Source organism: Chiloscyllium plagiosum, chromosome 5, assembly GCF_004010195.1.
Source record: "Chiloscyllium plagiosum isolate BGI_BamShark_2017 chromosome 5, ASM401019v2, whole genome shotgun sequence".
NCBI lineage: Eukaryota > Metazoa > Chordata > Chondrichthyes > Orectolobiformes > Hemiscylliidae > Chiloscyllium > Chiloscyllium plagiosum.
In genome coordinates, this window is record NC_057714.1 from 23,030,074 (window position 1) to 23,047,015 (window position 16,942).

Genomic DNA, 16,942 nt, shown 5'->3' on the forward strand with positions numbered 1-16,942 from the left:
AACTAAAGCAAACTTGTGATCTATTATCCTGAAAGTGCAGGGGCCATTTTGACATTGTTTATAGTAAGATCATTAAATATCATTTAAGTTACTCAGCTGGGAAGCTGGAGAAATGATCTCTGCATTCTTACAATAGTGGCAGTCCAGAGAGATTTTTCTGTTTTGGGAGGTCAAGCTAAATTAGTTTAAAAGCATTTAGTGAACCCTGATTTGTATAATCCATTTGTTTAGAACATAGAACATTACAGTGCAGTAGAGACCATTCAGCCCTCGATGATAATGCACTGATCTGTGAAATCAATCTGAAGCCCATCTAACCTACACTAGTCCATTCTCATCCATATGCATATCCAATGACCATTTAAATACCCTTAAAGTTGGCGAGTCTACTACTGTTACAGGCAGTGCATTCCACAGCCATACTACCTCTGACATCTGTCCTATATCCATTACCACTTCATTTAAAGCTGTGTCCCCTCATGCAAGCTTTTGCCGTCTGAGGAAAAAGGCTCTCACTGTCCACCCTATCTAACCCACTGATTACCTTATATGTCTCAATTAAGTCACCTCTCAACCTTCTCCTCTCTAACGAAAACAGCCTGAAGTCCCTTAGTCTTTCCTCATAAGACCTTCCCTCCATATCAGGCAACATCCTAGTGAATCTCCTCTGACCGTCTTCCAAAGCTTCCACATCCTTCCTATAATGGGGTGAACAGAAGTGTACAAAATACTCCTAAGTGTATACAAAACCAGAATTTTGTACAGCTGCAGCACAACCTCATGATTCCAAAACTCAATCCCTCTACCAATAAAAGCTAATGCACCCCGTGCCTCCTTAACAACCTATCAACCTGGGTGGCAACTTTCAAGGATCTTTGTACCATCACGACCTCTCTGCTCATCTACACTACCAAGAATCTAACCATTAGCCCAGTACTCTGCATTCCTGTTACTCCTTCCAAAGTGAATGGCCATACACTTTTCCACATTAAATTCCATTTGCTACCTCTCAGCCCAGCTCTGAGCTTATTTATGTCCTTCTGTAACCTACAACATCCTTTGTCACTATCCGCAACACTACCAACCTTAGTGTCATCCACAAATTTACTAACCCATCCTTCTGTGCCCTCATCCAGGTCATTTATAAGAATGACAAACAGCAGTGGACCCAAAACAAATCTTCGCGGTAACCACTAGTAACTGAATTCCATGATGAATATTTCTCATCAACCATCACCCTCTGTCTTCTTTCAGCTAGCCAAGTTCTGATCCAAACTGCTAAATCACCCTCAATCCCATGCCTCTGTATTTTTTGCAGTGGATTAACATGGGGAACCTTCTCAACTGCCTTACTGGAATCCATGTACACCACATCAACCACTTTACCCTCATCCACCTGTTTGGTCACCTTCTCAAAGAACTCAATAAGATTTGTGAGGCACGACCTACCCTTCACAAAACTACGTTGACTATCCCTAATCAATTTATTCCTATCGAGATGATTATAAATCCTATCTCTTATAACCTTTTCCAACACTTTACCCACAACTGAAGTAAGACTCACTAGTCTACAATTTCCAGGATTGTGTCTACTCCCCTTCTTGAACATTAACATTTGCTACCTTCCAGTCATCTTGTACTATTTCTGTAGACAATGGCGACATTAAGATCAAAGTCAAAGGCTCTGCAATCTCCTCCCTGGCTTCCCAGAGAATCCCAGGATAAATCCCAATTGGCCCAGGGGATTTATCTATTTTTACACTTTCCAGAATTGCTAACACCTCCTTGTGAACCTCAATCCCATCTAGTCTAGTAGCTTGTATCTCCGCATTCTCCTCGACAACATTGTCTTTTTCTAGTGTGAATACTGAGGAAAAGTATTCATTTAGCGTTTCCCCTATCTGTTCTGACACCAGCTCACTTCCCACTATTATCCTTGATTGGTCCTAATGTTACTGTAGTCATTCTTTTATTCCTGATATACCTATAAAAAGCCTGAGGGTTTTCCTTGGTCTTATTTGTCGACAACTTCTCATGTCCCCTCCTGGCTCTTCTTGCGTCTCTCTTTAGGTCTTTCTTGGCTAACTTGTAACTCTCAAGCACCATAACTTAGCCATCGCATCTCATCCTAACCTAAGCTCCTTCTTCCTCTTGACAAGAGATTCAACTTCTTTAGTAAAGCACAGCTTCCACGCTTGACAATTTCCTCCTTACCTGACAGGTACATACTTGTCAAGGACACACAGTAGCTGGTCCTTGAATAAGCTCCACTTTTCAATTGTGCCCATACCCTACAGTTTCCTTATGCATCATAAATCTTGCCTAATTGCATCGTAATTTCCTTTTCCCTCCAGCTAACTCTTGCCCTGTGGTATATTCCGATCCCTTTCCATCACTAAAGTAAACATAAGCAAATTGTGGTCACTATCACCAAAGTGCTCACCTACTTCCAAATGTAACACCTGACCGGGTTCATTACTCAGTACCAAATCTAATGTGGCCTTGCCTTGTTGGACTGTCTACGTACTGTTAGGAAACCCTCCTGCACACATTGAACAAAAACTGACCCACCTAAAGAACTTGAACTATAGTATTCCCAGTCAATATTTGAAAAGTTAAAGTCCCCCATAACAACTACTCTGTCACTCTCTCTCCTATCGAGGATTATCTTTACTATCCTATCCTCTACATCTCTGGAACTATTCGGAGGCCTATAGAAAACTTCCAACAGGGTAACCTTTCCTGTTTCCAATCTCAGCCCACACTACCTCAGTAGATGAGTCCTCGAGCATCCTTTCTGAAACCGTAATATTGTCCTTGACTAACAATGCTACACCTCTCCCTCTTTTACCATTTTCTCTGTTCTTACTGAAACATCTAAATCCCGGAACCTGCTCTACACATCTCTGAAATGGCCACAATATCGAAATCCCAGGTACCAACCCATGCTGCAAGTTCACCCACCTTATTCCAGATGCTCCTAGCGTTGAAGTAGACACACTTCAAACCAACCTCTTGCTTGTCGGTGCCGCCTTGCAACCTTGAAACTTAATTCTGACCTCACTACTCTCAACTTCCTGTATGCTCGAATTGCATCTTCGGTTCCCATTCCCCTGCTGAATTAGTTTCATCAGAGCTAAGGCAATATTATAAATGTCGGATGGTTAACCTAAAAGTCAATTTTAGGATATCCAGGACCAGGTTATGTCCTCAAGTTTAGAAGGCTCCCTTGGTTTCAATTTATCTAGCTGATCATTGAGAAAGTTAGCTACATGCAGTTTGCACTTCAATACACAAAGAAAGCAAAATAAATGACAGAGGGATCTGCAGTGCAACCGTGTGAAAAGCCTAACTTCTTCAATTGCTATGTGGAATATAGGTGAGGTTTAACCTCAGTTTGAGTTTTCTGATGGAACAGAAAATTGAAAATACCCTATTTTGAAACTAATGGAAAAATCCATAATGGTTCTCACAGTAAAGCAACCAGCAGAGGTAATTTGGAAGTGTTGAAAAAGTAATTAAAACAATAGATTGAAAGATCCACAGTCAAGAGACTGTAAATTGAAGTTTTCCTTCTGAAAATAGCTGTAGTTGAGAATTTTTTAAAAACTAATCTAATCTCCAGAGGATTATGACCTACCTGCCATTGATCCCTGCAGAAATAAATAACATTAAGGCACCTTAACAACACTATAACTTATTCCCACATATGTTAGGCCTTTAAATTTGCTCCTTACTTAACCCCATTTCTTCTCTTAAGATAATTGAATTTGTTTTCTTTAATTCATTCTAAATGTCATCAAGTTTGTGTTTTATTTAAAAACATACAAATTAGGAGCAGATTAGGCCATTTGGCCCTTCAACTCTGCTCCGCCATCCTGTATGATCAAGACTGATTCTTTATCTCAATGCCATATTCCTGCTTTATCCCTCTACCCCTTGATGCCTTTAAAGTCTAAAAATGTTTTGTCTCTTTCTTGAATGTTTTTGGTGACCTATTCATCCAGCCTTCTGTGAAGAGAATTTCACAGGATCACGACGCTTTAAATGAAGAAACTTTTCTTTACCTCACTCTCTTCACTGGTCTACACTCTATCCTGGGACTATGCCCCCTGCTTGTAGACTCCTCAGTCTGCACCGAGTCTGTTCAGTCCTGTTAGAATTTTAAACCTTCCAATATCTAACGAATGTTAGCCCAGTCAAATCAGGCTCTCCTCATTGGATGGTGCTACTGTCACCAGTATGAGCTGAATGAAATTCCAGTGAGCTCCCTCATGGCAAGTATATCCATTCTTATAATACTCCAGGCGTGCTCTCACCAAAACCGTATATAACTGCAGTGTGATGTCCCTACTTCTCAACTCAAATCTCTTGGAATGAAGGCCAGTGTACCATTTGCCTTTCTAATTGCTTGCTGCACCTGCCTGACCACCTTTCATTGGCTAACTGGTATACACTCACTCCTCAATGGATGACAATTTAAATAATACTCTTCCTTTCTGTTTTTCCCACCAAAATGAATAACATCACATTTAGCCACGTTGTAATGTTTGTGTTGCCCATTCATAACTTGTCTATACTATATTACTTTCAACCTCTTTACATCCTCTTCATAATTCTCAATCCTGCCCAGTTTTATATCATCAGCCAACTTGGAAATGTTGCAATTTGTTCCCTCGTATGGGTGATTTAAAGGAAGCATGAAATCTCGTGCATAGTTCTATTGATTGAAGTAGATTTTTATGCTTTTTCTGAAAGTTAATGTGGGCAACATTGTGCAATGATCAGTGAACATCCCCAATTCTGACCTTATGATGGAGGGCATGCCATTGATGAAGCAGCTGAAGACAATTGGGTCTAGGACACTAATCTGAGAAACGCCTGTAATGATATCTTGGAGCTGAAATGTTTGATCTCCAACAACTGCAACCATTTTCCTTTGTGCTAACCAATGGGTAAGTTTTCTCCTAATTTCTATTAACTCCAGTTTTGTTCGCTGCTTGATATCATACTTTGTCAAGTGCTGCCTTGATATCTAGGGCAATCACTCTGACCTACCCGCTGGACTCCAGTCCTGTTTGACTGTGTTTGGGTGAAAGCTGTAATGGGCCCAGGAGTTGGGTGACTTTGGAGGAATCCAAACGGATCGCCCATGAGTGAGTTATCACTGATAAAACATTGCTTGTTGCACTGTTCATGACTCATTACTTTGATGGAGAGTAGACTTACATGGAAGTAAATGGACTGGTTTGATTCTGCTTTTGTTTTGCGGACAGAACATATCTGGACAATTAAGAGGTTGACACCTTGTTGTTAGGTATGCTTGATGCTGCTTTATATTGTAATATGCTACATGACATTGTTCCCTGTCCCATGTGTAGCAAGTTGCCAGATAACAGAAGACAAAAGCAGATAGAATTCAACCTGAAGAAGTGTGAGCTGATGGATTTGAAAAGGTCAAAAAAGGCAAATCTATGCATAATTCATGGGAGAATGCTGAGACTCAGCTGGATCTGTCCTTCTGGTGGCACCACACATGTCCAGGAATGTAATGATGTTGTGTGACATTCTCTATAAGGTGCCATGACTATGATTTATATCAGGCTGTTGCTTGACTATTCTGAGAATCAGCTCTCCCAATCTTGGTACTAGCCCCAAATGTTAGGAAGGTGGGCTTTGTAAGGTTGATAATTGTCCATTCCAGTGTCTAGTTCAGTGCTGGGTGGTCAATCCACTTTGGTTCCCTTTTTTTAAAGACATTTTAATCATTAGATACAACTGTTTAGTTGCTCAGGCATTTCAGAGGGCAGTTAATTTAGTTGCTGTGGATTTGTAGTCACGTGTAGGCCATGTAAGGATGACAGATTTCCTTCCCTGAAGGACCTGCATGAACCAGATGGGTTTTTATACCAATCAACAATAGATTCATAGTCATCATTAAAGCTTTAATTTCAGATTTGTTTGAATTCACCTCCACCATCTACTGTGATAGGATCTGAATTTAGGTCCCAGATCATTTTCTGGGTCTCTGGATTACTAATCCAGTATCATAATGCAGTCTGCATGAAGTTTCATTAATATTCCCTTAACTGGAAGCTGTAGTCTGAGACCTACCTGAAGTGCACAACTCCTTTCAAAGATGCAGCATCACTCCCCTCTGACTTAACATAATTTCTGTCAATTCATCCAAGTGTGGAATGGAATTACATTATTTCTTTTTGATTTTTAATAAAGTTTATTTTTGTTTAAAAGTGTTGAATAATTGCTTAATTGCTGGGTGCTCCAATTTCATAAATATAACAAGTGCTTAACAGGATCGTATCACGTAACAACAGTTTGCAATTAAAAGATGTGTTCATTGTAGCAAAACATTTCGAGATACTTCAAAGAAGCATTCTCAATAAAAATTTAATGCTGAATCACATAGGGATAGTACAATAGATGCTTAACCAAAGAATCAGATTGCAAGGGAAGACTGGAGCTGAGGTCCGCAGCTGAAGATACAGCTACCAATAATTAGCAATTCAAATTAGAAATGATCTGTGAAAACTTGAAGAAGCTCTGAGATAGTGATAAGCACTGTCTGCCTATGACAAATCTGTGCTGGCTCCCTTAACTAATTCAAACATCTCCAATTACCTATTGACTTTTTTTTCCCCAATTATTGTTTCTAATACTTTACCCACCACTGAAGTTAAACTATCGCGTGTGTAGTTATTATGACTGGCTTTATACCTTTTCTTGAATAATTGTATCACATTTTCCACTTGCCAATTTTTCTGCACTTCCATATCTCAGAAATATTGGAAAATCATGGCAAGCTATTTCCTTACATACATGCCACACATTTTAGCAATCGGCGATGCACAACAATCAGATGTGATGATCTATCAGCTCTCAATATTGTTAATGTTTCGGAATGTCCTGCCTATTAAATTTCAACCCATTCAACTCTGAAGGTTAAAGGGCTGGAAGAATTTGTTATGTAGGAGAGAATGGAAGTTATGGACAAATCTGAAAACAAAGGTAAGAAATACAGAATATGTTAGTATGTTTATACATAGACCTCTGGCCTGAGAAAAACTCTTCCTCGTACACTTTTCCACATCTGCCATCCCTAATGTCTCATGGCTAGCTTTGTAATAGTCAACATCCATTAGGTTCTGGATTAAGCCTGCTCAAATTCATTTTGCAGAGGATACTTATAGCTGGCAGAGAGAGGAAATGTTCATCCCATTTGTCTGGGATAGATGCAAATCCAAGTCTCAGAAGTGAAAAGGCTATATTTAACCAGTTTTACTACGCAATCCTCCAGCTAATTTTTTTAGATCTATAATTAAAAACTGTGGTTGCAGACAAGGACCGAAACACAAAAAATGAAATCCCAGTAATCATAAGAGGAATGAGATATAAAAGTAGAAATTACAGGTGGAATTAATTGTCCCCCAGCAGAGACTTGAAGATAACAGGATCCTTTCTGCCTCCACCCGATCAGTTCTGGGAATGGGGGAAGTTCTTGCTAACAATGTATGGTTGGAGTTATATGTAGGCCAGAGTAGGCAAAAATAGCAGATTCACTTCTTTAAATTAGATTAGATTAGATTAGATTCCCTACAGTTTGGAAACAGACCCTTCGGCCCAACAAATCCACACCGACCCTCCGAAGAGTAACCCACCCAGACCCGTTTCCCCTGACTAATGCACCTAACACTATGGGCAATTTAGCATGGTCAGTTCACCCGACCTGCACATCTTTGGACTGAGGGAGGAAACCCACGCAGACACGGGGAGAATGTGCAAACTCCACACAGACAGTCACCCGAGGCAGGAATTGAACCTGGGACACTGAGCCACAGTGCCGCTCAACATTAGTACACTAGATTTTTTTTTTTTAATAACAACCCAGCTACTTCTTGATTACTGTCCTTTTTTACATTTTGAACTTTTTTTTAAACAAAATTCAAACCTCAAACTGCTATAGTTTTGAACTCTCATTCTCTGGATTAGAAAAAAAGAGGTAAGGCATCAGTGTACTAAATATTTGAACATTGTATATTCCTTGCTAACAGTTAACCTATGCATCCACTATTCTAACAGGACAAAAGCAGAGATCATGACCTCGCAGAGAGGCAAAAAGAATTAATTGTATGTCGCTAATAGCTGAGCAAAGTGATTTTCTTCTATTCTCTGCATTGTAGCAATCCAAAATGGATGTTAAAACCAAGAAACAGTTTCTGAAAATGGCAATTGGTGATAGGGTCAACTTGCGGGAGCAAGGAGGCCAGAGGTGGCAGGAAGATGGAGAGAGTGGCCATGACTAACAGAGGATGGCCAACTCCCAGTGGTGTAGTCTGCCTCTCCACTGAGATGTTTAAACACTTTAAAACTGCCACTTTAAATAAATGCAGTGTTCTCAATGGATTGTGGATGTGCCCCAAGTCTTTCACTTTTAAACCGCAATGATAGAGGGTTTGATATAAGAACCCATTTTTACCTGTGATGTTTTATAGCAGGTACATTTTGGTGACTAGGTCTTTGTCACAGGAAAAGGACCATGTTCCTGAGTAACTTTCCATATTTCCCAGTGCAAACTGAAAAATCAGAAGTTAAATGTGAAGTTACTTTTTGGTCCCCACACATGCAATTATACCTCAAGTTTAACATTCATTTTCAGAGTAATCGTGAGCACTAAGTTGGCAGAATTCCATATGTAAAAGCTCATCAATCTCGCTTAAAGAGATGATGTATGACTGTTCAGAACAATGTATCCAACAGCCATGCTGGTCAGCTGCAAAGGAAACAGTTATATGTAATATAAAGTGAAAATGCTTTTGAAGTATTATTGTGTAAATTTCACCTCTGTACACTTTTGAATATCCATCTCTAGAACAACATACTGTACTTGGCATCACTGATCTACTACATAATGTACCAAACATTTGGAACTTCACCACTATCACATTCACAGGCGAAAATTCGGACAAATGCCTTTGCGTGACATATTCTGGGAATGACAAATCTCTGCTCAATGTCAAAAATGGAGTGTGCCAATAGATAGATTACACGTAGAACAGGGTGGCCTATGGGCAAGCAAAATAGCTAAACAACGCATCATACTTTGTATTTGGTATTTCCTGTCAGAATGCCAGTTGCCTGGGAGTGTACTTTTTTTTTCCTGGTGGATTAATTATTCACCAAGATGGGCAAAAAGCCAATTCAGTGAGGATAAATTGGGAAAATGTCATCTGGACATTAAAGTTTTGACTGTACTGGGGGAAAAAAAGCAAAAATTACAACATATCTCAGGAATTTTCCACTAACGATATGCGGATGTGGTAGCACTGAGGGGGCTGGGTGGCGGAGGAGGTGGGGGGAACAGTGGGGAGGGGGGGGGAGTGGTGTGCAGGAAGAGCTAAACTGAGCTTTCTTTGTTCACAAGCTGGGGCCCCCTAACATTCCTTTTGAGCTCTGCTTATTAAATGTTGAGATTTTTGAATAGAGCATATTTTCTATGTCAGTTTTTTTTTCCCCTGTTGCTGCTTTTGCCTGGTGGCTCCAGTAATGTTTAATGTGTTTCCTTGTTATTTTCCAGTTTTCTTTTAAACTTTGGTTTGCAGCATGAAATGATTTTCTTTCATTGGTGTCATTGGATTTAGGATTTACTTTTCGGGGGGGGGGTGGACACGCGCCCGAAGTGTTTTATTTGCTGGGACAAGTACTTCAACAGGGCTCTGATTTTTTGTAAAAATTGTTTGGAGCAGCATTTGAACAGTTAAATGGAGAATTCCTCTTAAAGTATGAGAGTAGAGGGGTCACGGCAGCTACAATTGAGAATTCAAAGGCATGCCATCAAAGGCCTTTCACCCTGTATTTCCCACCCGGGGGGGATTGTAAACATTGGCACATTGCTGAGAGTCCTGCAGAAGCTTTATGTGCATTGAACACCACTCTCCTGTTTTTAATTAAGGAAAACTGAAGAGCATAAAACATACATTTATTTTTATAGCGCGTGGAGTGGGAGAGGAGGAAACATTGTATTGATAAAAGTGCATTTGAGGTCTCCAGTCAATAGTTCAGCGTGCAAAACTTTGCATTCTCTATGGTACTAAATGTCTGCTGTACTGTAGCTGCCTGTCTTGAGCTAATGGGACAACTTTCTCACCAGAAAAGAATGTGTAAAATGTTGTCATTTAATCATATCCAACTTGGGCTCTTTTATCTGCCATTCATTACTGGCCAGCATTATTGTTCTTATCTGTCTGTCATTCAAGCTGCTTCACTGCCTTCAGACATGGGAACTTATAAAGTGAAAAGACCCTGTTATTGCTAAGCAATATTTGCATATTTGTATTGTATTGTTTAACCTGGTCTTATAATTAACCAAAAAGAAAAACATGAAAGAGTGAACTTCATAAGTGTTCCGTGTAGAGTTTGCACATTCTCCCCGTGTCTGCGTGGGTTTCCTTCGGGTGCTCCGGTTTCCCCCCACAATCCAAAAATGTGCAGGTCAGGTGAATTGGCCATGCTAAATTGCCCGTAGTGTTAGGTGAAGGGGTAAATGTAGGGGAATGGGTCTGGGTGGGTTGCACTTTGGAGGGTCGGTGTGGACTTGTTGGGCCAAAGAGCCTGTTTCCACTCTAAGTAATCCAATCTAATCTAATCTTACTTTTTTGGATTAACATGATGTTTGGTGTGTCATCAGAATTACCACTCTCTCCACCATTAAGTTATTTTGTCTTTCAAGTTACCCTGTGGCAGTGCTTTGGATCAATGAAAAATTCCTCTTTGCCATCAGTTCTTGAAATGGGGAAATGTCATGGTAGTTGTGTGTCCATGCAATGAACTGTATTCTGTTTCCATATAATAGACACCAACAGTTATCAAATTCAAGTTTATATTAATGTACTGTAAATGAAACCTTAATCATTTGGGTGGTGACATTATTAACAGTGACTTCCGTGTGTTTGTTGTTTCATCCTTCGATCATGGAAAATGTATTGCAGTGTTCACAGTCACTGTCTTTTTCTGTGTCGTGCACTGGAATGCCACTATTCACTTGTTCAATATGCAAAGTGTATCTGAGGTGCAGGTGTTTATCTCTCAATACTAAGTCCATAAGATCAGGAGTGGCCAATCCATGCTGAACTTCTTTCTGCAGCTTAAGAATGTTACTTTGTTTATTTGGGTTGGCCCTTGCACTCAAAGTTCCCAGAAACCAGAGGTATGAACAAAAAGCAACACTTCTGCTATCAGCAGAAGCACAGACTTAAAGTCTGTCACTAGTCTTATATAGCCAAGTTAGGCAGAGCCTTTTGAGTCTCTCTGCTATTAACAGGGTGCCACACACACACACGTTAGAACAAAATCATATGCGTTTTTCTCCCCCAGTAATTATTCTTCATTGATTTCAATGGGATAAAAAGCATAGGCAATGTATTCACAATTTTACAGAAAGACACCCATGGCACACCAGGATCAAGTCAAAGTTTGCTCATTAGTCGGAAAAGTTTGCTCATTAGTCAGGTGAATTGAAACGGAGGCTGTTCGCCACTGAGAGATAATTTATTTCCTTTTGTTTTTTCATTTTCATTGGATTGTTATTGGCTCCAGTCAAGGACAACTAGGAATGAGCAATACATGTCAGCAAGCCCAGATTGTGGAATTTTAAAAAAACACACACTATAACAGAACTACGTAAAAACACAGGCAAGCAAAAAAAAGTCATAGGTGATGAATGGCTTGAACAAATATGGTGTGCATAAAAGAGGTTATGTAAAAAATGGAATACTTTTAGGACATGTTGTTAAGGGATATAAATATAATTCTTAGAAAATTTGCAGCTTTCCATTCCCTGTGGGATTTTCCCAGGCTACTCTATAAGTTCTGGCAGCTAGAAGATCGCATGTTCTCATGGAGTTAATTACTTTCAATAGTTACACAATGGTCTTGGATACAGGAAGCATTTTCTCAGGGTTTCAAATGTCAATATTTAAAACCTTTAGGCAAAGCAATGCACAAAGGTACTAATTTTGGCAGGAATAAAATAGCGTATTTAGTGCTTTGCCACCCTGGGTTTCCTGAAATGTTATCAGCTCACCTTTGAATTAACAGATTGCACCTTTTGTTTTTAAAAGAAGATGCAGCTTGTAAATTTTAAATAGGCTGATAAGCTGAATCATAAACTATAAAGTAGAAATGATAAAAGATGTGTGAGTTGTTTGTACACTATTGGGTTAGGGTTAGTTTTTCCTTCCAAGTAAGTTTGAAAGTCTAACAAGCAGAATGAGTCCTTAGTTGCAAAATTGGGTTGTGCAGCATCTGCAGTATGGGAGCTACAGATTCCTGTCAAGGACCTGAAATAACTCCTCAGAGGCCATGATCCCATCACCAAATCACCATTTTATTTACCTGTGGACAATCCTTGGCACTGATCCAGCTCTATCAGAGCCAGCTCTGAGTGCACAGGATGTCTGACCCTCTTGTTCTTATCTGTCTGCCAGGGCTCCCTCATTGGACCAGATTAACGGTCCCAATCAGAAAACTCATATCCTGAGGTCCATCTGAGTGACCCCGTTACAATTATTACATCCCCCCAGAGTCAAAGGACACAGGCCAGTTCTTTCTTTGTTGTGGTAGCTTTTCCTGGGGCGCTTTAGCACTGGGTTAGGTTCCTCCAACTTTGCCTCTGATAAGGGCAATGCGTAACATGCAGTAGCTTTCCTCTTGTGCCCAGAGCGGCTCAGAAGAAATTCATTTTCCTCTTCAAGCTGCAAAAGCATCAAGGCATGACATCCACCATATCCATCTCCGATTCTGAGGAATCTTCAATGCTTGACAAAGAGAAAACCCATGGGTTCTGGAACATTCCAGAAGGCTATCAACAAGCCAGGCATGTTTTGTTCCTGCACAGTTTTCGAGTTTGCGGCTTTCATGTGGTCCATGTGCTTGTTCAGGACTGTTGCACCTACCTTAATTTTATTTTTGACTGGACCTGATCATGCGTTGACCATGCCAGTTACCCATGCAGGGCCATTCTCATAGTTCCTATATGAAACTTCGTTCCCTGAAGTACACTGTCTGTCGCTTAGCAGTGTCTTGTGTCTGGCATTGTCGTTCCTGATGCCGTTTCACACACTTCAACCCCTGCCCACCACCCCAGCAGGCCCAGGAAGATTAGATTTAACCTCATGCGGAGTCTTCTCCCCATCAGCAACTCTGCTGGTGCTATCCCTGTAATTGCATAAAGGGCAGTCCTATAATGAAGTAGGAACTAGGACACTTTGGCATTTAGTCAAGTTGTAGGCTGTGTCTTTTCACCTGCTCCTTCTGCCAAACCATTAGATGATATGGAGCTGTCTTTATATGACGAATACCATTCAACTTTAGGTAAAACTCAAATTCCCTGCTCGTAAATGATGGCCCATTATCCGTGATCAACACTTCTTGGAATCCATTTATTGCAACGATGCATACAGTTTTTCTATCATCATCCCTGTGATTTGACAAATGAACTCTATGCACGTCCAGCCATTTTGCGTGGGTGACCACAATGATGAAAAACATTGCTCCCATGAAATGACCTGTATACTCAATGTGTAACTGCGTCCAGGGTTTAATCAGCCATTCCACAAATGTGTGGGAGCTACTGGTGATAATTTTTGTCCTTGTTGACATTCTGGGCACTGCGCCACCAATGTGGCTATGCACCAATCTGCATCCATTCCTGGCTACCAGACATAACTTCTCACCAACATCTTCATTTTGAAAACTCTGGATGATCCTGGTGGAGTTCAGCCAATATCTGGCAGCAACCTTTGTTTGAACAATCACTCTTGCTCCCCATAATATTATGCCGTGTCCTACTGTGATCTGGTCTCTCTTCGGGTCCAAAAAACGTTTCATTTATGGTTGTGACAGCTGCTCGATTTCCCCCATTACCACCAGCTGTTTCAGTTTTGCCAGGACCGGAACTACTTGCATCAAAAGTCTGACATTGTCAGCTGTGACTGAAAAGTGCAATGATTTTGGCAGAAGCCTTAGAGGGAGACAATGTAGACTATATACGCAGTTCTGGAGAGTGATAATGACTTTGGCATTCATGCGCATATACCTTTTATTGTGGCAGGTCATATTGAGCAAATGACAAAGCATTTTAGATCTTGGGCTACTTGAATAATTGTGTACAAGGGAAGTTTGTGTTGAACATTTAAAGCTTTAGTTAGACCACAACTGAAGTATTGTGACGAGTTCTTGTCACCACACTTTAGCAAACATGTGAGCACCAAGAGAGGGCAACATGGTTCAGTGGTTAGCACTGCTGCTTCACAGTGCCAGGGATTTGGGCTCGATTCCAGTCTTAGGTGACTGTGTGGAGTTTGCACATTCTCCCCGTATCTGCGTGGGTTTCCTCCAGGTGCTGTGGTTTCCTACCACAATCCAACGATGTGCAAGTTATGTGGATTGGCAGTGCTAAATGTGGGGTTACCTGGATAGGGTGGGAGGTTGGCTCTGCGGTATGAGTGGGATGCTGTTTGGAGGATCGGTGTGGACCCCTTGGCCGAATGCCTCTTTTGCACTGTAAGGGTTTTATGATTCTATGGGAGGATTATAAGAGATTTACCAAAATGGTTCTAAATGTAAGGATTTTAACTACTAGATTAGGTTGAAAAGGCTGTAAGGGGAGATCTGATAGAGTATAAGATTTTAACATGTTTAGATAAGTTAATGATGCAAGAACAATGGAACATGAATTTAAGGCTTTTGTATAAAAAAATCAGGGAGGATTCGAAGATGATCTTTTTAAAGGCAAGCAATAATAAGAGCCTATAATTTATCACCTCCAAGGGGTAGTGGGAGCAACGATATGAATATGCAAAAGAAAATTGGATAGGCATTTAAGAGAAATAAACTTGCAGGGTAAATTTAAACTTGGGCATATAGCAGGTAAATGTGACTGATCAGGTTGTTGTAGAGAGAATGGCCTGGACTTGGTAGGCTAAGGTGGGTCTCTTCTTTGCCAGTGAGTCATTCATTGTGTTTGGCAAATGTGCTTGTCATGGTTGAAAGATGACCGTGTATATATTTTGTGACACATGGGTAGCTGTTTTATGAGGCTAAGGTGAAACATGGAATATTAGATACATATCCTGTTTAATAGAGACTGTTGGTAGGTGAGTAATGGAGGTGTGGTGATTTAGCTGTGGCAGAAGCTCATGGTGAACTTGGAAAATATCACCTCTGAAGACAGCATTCATAGCTCTTAACCAAATGTATGGAACCATCAAACTAATTGTGGCATTGCATGCAGGTCCTCAGGGCTTGATGGTCAATGTTAAAAACTATTATTAAAACCTCTAGAACAGGTGGGACAGTACTACAAAGTGTTAGAAATGAATTTTCTCATCAACCTATTTAGTGATGTTGTGAACGTCTGTGGAGCAGGTGGGACTTGACACTCGGGCATTCTGTCTTCGAGGCAGAGACACTACCATTGTGCCACTAGAGTCTGAGTGTTAAGAAATGCAGCTGCAGAGTCATACAGCATGGACACAGACCCTTCGGTCCAACCAGTCAATGATTACCATGTTCTTAAACAAAGTTAGTCCCACCTGCCTGTGTTTGGTCCATATCCATCCAAATCTTTCTTATTTGTGTACTTAGCCAAATGTCTTTTAAACGATGTAACTATATCGGTATCCACTACTTCCTCTGGCAGTTCATTCCCACACTAACCACTCTGTCTAAAAATGTTACCACTTATGTCTTTTTCCTCTCACCTTTTAAAATATGCCCCCTAGTTTTGAACTCATCCACCTTAAGGAAAAGGTCTTTGCTATTCACCTAATCTATGCTTCTCGTGATTTTATAAATCTCTATAAAGTCAGCCATCAACCTTCTAACACTCTCTGGTGAAAAAAGTTGCAGTTTATCCAGCCAATTACAACTCAAACCCTCTATTCCAAGCAACATCCTGGTAAATCTTTTCTGAACCCTCTCCAGTTTAATAATATCTTTCTAATAACAGGACGACCAGAACTGCACAGAATACTCCAGAAGAGGCCTTGCCAACTTCTTGTACAATCTCAACATGATGTCCCAACTCCTACACTCAAAGGTCTGAGCAATGAAGACAAGTATGCTAAACACCTTCTCAACCACCCTGTCTACCTGTGATGCATAATATGTACCTGAACCCCTAGGTCTCTCTGTTCTGCAACAATACCCAGGGTCTGACCATTAACTGTATAAGCCCCGTATTAACTGAAAACAAGTGGGAAGATAACAAAAGCCGGGAATCCCTGTTTCTGACAAAAGCAAAGTTCTCAGGGAAATAGTTGATTCACGCTGCAGAATCATGAGTTATGATAGAACATAGAACATAGAACAATACAGCACAGAACAGGCCCTTCGGCCCACGATGTTGTGCCGAACTTCTAACCTAGATTAAGTACCCATCCATGTACCTATCCAAATGCCGCTTAAAGGTCGCCAATGATTCCGACTCTACCACTCCCACGGGCAGCGCATTCCATGCCCCCACCACTCTCTGGGTAAAGAACCCACCCCTGACATCTCCCCTATACCTTCCACCCTTCACCTTAAATTTATGTCCCCTTGTAACACTCTGTTGTACCCGGGGAAAAAGTCTCTGACTGTCTACTCTATCTATTCCCCTGATCATCTTATAAACCTCTATCAAGTCACCCCTCATCCTTCGCCGTTCCAACGAGAAAAGGCCGAGAACTCTCAACCTATCCTCGTACGACTTCCTCTCCATTCCAGGCAACATCCTGGTAAATCTTCTCTGCACCCTCTCCAAAGCTTCCACATCCTTCCTGTAATGCGGTGACCAGAACTGCACGCAATACTCCAAAGTGCGGCCGCACCAGAGTTTTAGAACATAGAACATAGAACAATACAGCACAGAACAGGCACTTCGGCC

General features: G+C 40.8%; 1 protein-coding gene and 1 long non-coding RNA gene across 5 annotated transcripts in view; one reads left to right on the top strand and one right to left on the bottom strand.

Moving 5' to 3' along the window:
• cdk6 (cyclin-dependent kinase 6) overlaps nucleotides 1-16,942 on the top strand; it is a 233,619-nt gene that overhangs the window by 150,388 nt on the left and 66,289 nt on the right. The gene's annotated exons all lie outside the window — the stretch shown is intronic.
• LOC122549750 overlaps nucleotides 1-16,942 on the bottom strand; it is a 120,871-nt gene that overhangs the window by 23,089 nt on the left and 80,840 nt on the right. The window contains exon 2 of the long non-coding RNA XR_006311653.1: nucleotides 8,495-8,591. This is a non-coding gene — a long non-coding RNA (uncharacterized LOC122549750). The remainder of the gene's footprint in view (nucleotides 1-8,494; nucleotides 8,592-16,942) is intronic.